Source organism: Elephantulus edwardii, unplaced genomic scaffold, assembly GCF_000299155.1.
Source record: "Elephantulus edwardii isolate Elephantulus edwardi_28Jun2011 unplaced genomic scaffold, EleEdw1.0 scaffold00019, whole genome shotgun sequence".
NCBI classification, from domain to species: domain Eukaryota; kingdom Metazoa; phylum Chordata; class Mammalia; order Macroscelidea; family Macroscelididae; genus Elephantulus; species Elephantulus edwardii.
Genome location: NW_006399769.1, coordinates 10,509,705 through 10,514,651, shown reverse-complemented (window position 1 = coordinate 10,514,651; position 4,947 = coordinate 10,509,705).

The window sequence follows — 4,947 nt, the reverse complement described above, 5'->3', positions numbered from 1 at the left end:
TATAGATAGATATAGATATAGATATAGATATAGATATAGATATAGATATAGATATAGATATAGATATAGATAGATATATCATCAGTAATATTATCCCTTTTAGCCTCATTACATAAGATTATACTTCCTTTGCCAAATAAAAAAAAATCAGTAGGTCCTTAAATTCCTGGTTCAGTCTTAGGTGATTGACACTGTACATAAGTTTGAATGTCAAAAACAGTCCCAACTCAATATTATGAATTCTCACTTCTGAGTAATAACAAACTCTTTAGGAATATGTGTTTATCCTTGTCTAAGCTCTGCTTTTCTTGAGGTTGGAAGTCTGTAGTAGAAAGAACGCACTGGCTGGTCCCTCCACATGCTTCACATTTCCTCCACTCCTCCATCTCAGGGCGGGATTCACAGCCCTGAGATACCTCTCTCTAAAGAAATTCTTTCCAGAACTATTTCATCTCTTAACTGTCTCAACTAACTTATATTCCCAAAGTGGATATGATAATGTCAAAATTTCAATTTCCCTTGTACATTCTTTAAAGTGTAGTTTAACTTCGTAATTTTACGGCTATTGTACCTTCATGTATCTGCCAGCTTTTATTTTTTTTTTTTTTAACATCCTACGGAATACCAATCTGTATGCTGAGTAAATCATTTGAGAAGCTAGACTCTTTGAAGAATAATGTGGCATCAGGATTGGAACGACTCATTGACAACCTGAATCGTGCAGATGGCAAAACCTTTCTTGCTTAAAGTGAGCAAGACATGAAACGCTTGCTGCAGAAGATAAAAGTCAACAGTCTTCAATATAGATTGCTTCTCAACATCAAGAAAAAAAGAATTCTTATCACTGGCTAGGCTACATCAAGATGTATGGAGAAAAAGTTTGGAAATGTCAATGATTTAATCTTACTTGAATCCACATTCAACACCCTTGATACCAGCACTCAGGAAATGAGGAGGCATATTGCACTGGGAAAGGCTGGAGTCAGGTAAATCTCAAAATTTCTGAAGAGCAATGATGTCAGTTTGAAGACTAAAGTGCATCTGATTCAAGCCATGGTTTTCTTAATCACTTGTTATACATCTAAGATCTGAACAATGAATAAGGAAGACAGAAGAGGAATGATACCTTTGATATGTGGTGTTGAAAAAGAGTAATGACTATCTCATGGACTGCCAAAAGAGAAAAGCAGATATATCTCCAAGAAAGTGCAACGAGATTGCTTCTTATAAGCAAAGATGATAAAGCTTCATCTCTTCATCTCACATGTGTATTCATGAGTCTAACATGTTTATGAAATACGTGTAGGGCACTGGTGACTCAGTGGTAGAATTTTCACCTTTCACTTTGTAGACTAGGGTTTAGTCCCCACCAATTACCTGTGCAGTCCCCATCTATCTGTCAGTGGAGGCTGGCATACTGTCATGACGTTGAACAAGTTTCAACTGAGCATCCAGAATAAGACAGACTAGGTAAAGATCTATGGATCCACTTACAGAAATTAGTCACTGAAAACCCTATGGGCACCAGTGGTCCTATCCGCAAAGAATCATGGCCTAGTGCAGGATGAGGCAGCATCTTATTTTTTTTCATGCATAAAGCGACCACAGGTCAGAGGCTTACTTGGCAGCAGATAACAACAACATAGAATATAATACTAACGACAGCATACTCTAAAGTGGTTGTTCAAATATCTTTTTAGTCTTGGAGAGACTCTCACATTTTCTTATAACATAGAGACATCAAAGAAAAAGGAAGAAGAAGCAAGAGAGCTGAACAAAAAATTTCAAAGGGCAGCTTGAGAAGACCAGGTATTGTAATAAAATTTGCAAAACCTGAAATTAGAGGGAAGAACATGCTCAACGTTTTCAAAGCTGAGAAAACTGAAGATTGAAGTCTTGAGTTGCAATACTTAAGGATTCTATAGCCAAATATTGAATGACACAGTAGGCATCAAAAGAAGATGAGAAGGATACTACCCAGAGTCACTGTTCCAAGAAAAATTGGAGATTATAGTTGAGACTATATTTAAAAGAATTGGAGAATACATCTACAACATTTTAGAAGACTGTATATGAACCAAAACCAACAGTACTGGAGGACTAAGTTTAAGTCACACTGAAGACACCGTCAAAACTAAGACTTCGGGAACTGACAAGTATTGACTGAAGTGTTTCAGCAAACAATGCCACCCTTAATGTGTTCGATTGTTTGTGCCAGAAATTTAAAAGGAAGCAACTACTAGCCCACTAGACTAGAAGAGAGCATATCAGTGCCTGTCGTTATATGACGTCAAGTCACCTGCGACTCATAGTGACTATGAGTCATACATTTCCTAAATTTGTGACTATGTACAACAGCTCTGAAGCCTGCCCTCTCCTGAGCCAGTCTCACTGATTTCAACACACCTACCCCCATTGCCCCAGTTACTGTATCAATCCTTGTCACCCGGGGTCTTCCTCTCCTGTGCTGCCCCTTCATCCTTCTGAGCACAATTTCCTTCTGAGCACAAGGACTGGTCCCTCCTGGACCAGTATATGAGACAGAGCTTCAAAATCCTCGCCTCTAAGGAGAGACCTGCTTTCACCCTTTCCAAGACAGATCTATTTGTGGGTTTTTTTGTGCGGGTTTTTTTTTACAGTCTGGTGTATTCACGACTCTTCTCCAGAACCACAATTCAAAGGCATCAATTCTTCTTCTGTCATCCTTAGTCATTTTCTGGCTCTTTGCTGCCTATTTCATTTAAAAAATTGATCTGGTAAAATGTGTAAATTATCTAAAATTATTACTACCTAAAGTATTGTTTAAAAACATGACTGGAACATTACAGAAGGAACTGCCAGAAATTCCAGCTATGTCCGTATGAGGCTATTCAACAAAAGCTATCATTGCTGATGTTGGATGAATCTCAGCTGAAAGCTGAGTCTTATTGTGTCTTATTGATTATAGAAATGTATGCAACTGAGTGATCATAACAAATTATAGATAACATTGAGAAAGACGGGGATTCTAGAACATTTAATTGTGCTCATGTGAAACCTGTACATAGATCAACAAACTGTTGTTCGAACAGAACAAAGGGCTACTACGTGCCTTAAATTTAGGAAATGTATGAATGTGGTAGTAGTCTCTCACTGTTCGTATTTAATATGTGTGCTCAACCCCTTGTCCTTGAGTCTGAACGCACTCATAGCTGACTCTCCAGAAGATTTTTGGGAGACTATGAATCTCATGGAAGGAGATTGTCCATCTTTTTCTCTTTGAGCTGCTGATGGTTTCAAACTACTCGTGAGGTGCACCACCTCGGACATAGTCTTTATAGTCTGCATCCCCCCCCCCCAGAGCTGCCTATTATGGATGCAGAGCAAACCATTTGAGAAGGAAATCTATATGAAAATGATTCTAGCATCAGGACTGGAAGAAGACAACAGTCTATGATGTATGGCATGCCTTACTTGCCAAAAGCAAGGAAGGCTTTGAAGCACTTGATGAAGATGACCAAAGTCTATATAGCCTCGGTGTGGATTATACCTCAATGGAAAGAAAACAAAAATTCTCACATCTAGGCTGGTAAAAAACATCAGATAAAAGAAGGGGAGTTGGGTGAAGAAGACTGAAATGTGAAGAATTTCATTTTACTTGGATCCACAATCAAGTCTCATGAAACCTGCAGTTAAGAAGTCAAATGACATATTACAATAAGTTTATCTGCTGCCAAGAACCTCTTTTAAAGTGTTAAAGACTAAAGTGCATCTGGCCTAAGTCATTGCTAGTATCAAATGCATGTAAAAATTGTACAATAAATAAAGATTAATTGTTAATATCTTTGAGTAATAAATAGCATTGAAAAACAATAGAAAGAAAACAAGAATACACCAAGAACTGCCAAAAAAAAATATATATATATATGGTGAACTCCTTCTAAGAGATAGATATATCTATCTCTTAGAAGGAGTTCACCAAACACTTCTTAGAAGCCAAGGTGATAAGACCCTGTCTTGCTTGCTTTAGGCATATTGTAAAGGGAGACCAGAGAAGAGCATCATGCCAGAGCGGGCAGTTTCCTTCTATTGCACAGAGGGAGCATGAGGCCAAACTGATTGAAAACCAACTAACAACAAAAGTTTCTCAACAGTGTCTATTTTAGGAAGCACACAGAAGTATTTACTGAATTGGGAAAAAAAAGTATTTGCTGAATGAATGATTAGATCATTTGATGGAATCAGTCAGAGCAAATGTTCAAGCCAAGGCAGAGTCCCATACTCCATTTTCCAGGTGTGATTTTCGGTTTTTAATGTATAAATAATACATGAAGAGATTTTTACATGTTTATGTGTTTTTTATGTTAAAAACCATAGCAGTCATACATGAACACATTTGTTTAAGTGTGAGTGTGTGTGTTAAGCTAAACAACATTATCCTCCATCACCAACTCCTTACCAAGAAAGAATACACACACAGCTGGTTTTTGCCCATCACCAATCTCCTCATCAGTTCATCGCTTGCTATGGATCAGAGAGCTGAACAATGACTAAGATGACAGAAGAATAATCAATGCCTTTGAGCTATGTGTTGAAGAAGAGTCGTGGACTGCCAAGAAAACAAATAAGTATGCCTTGGAGAGAGTGAAACCAAGCCTCTCCTGGGAGGCTAGGATTCTGAAGCTCTGTCTCACATACTTTGGGCACATTGCCAGGAGTGATCATCAGTCCTAGGAGAAGGACATCATGCACAGAAGGGTGGAGGAACCGTGCAGGAGAGGAAGAACTCAGATAAGATGGATTTAATACAGTGACTAGGCACCACAACAAGATAAAGGTAAATAATCCAATAGAAAAATGGGCACAGGACATGAACAGGCACTTCACCGAAGACGACATTCAGATGGCTAACAAGCACATGAAGAAATGTTCAAAATCCTTAGCTCTAAGAGAGATGCAAATTAAAAC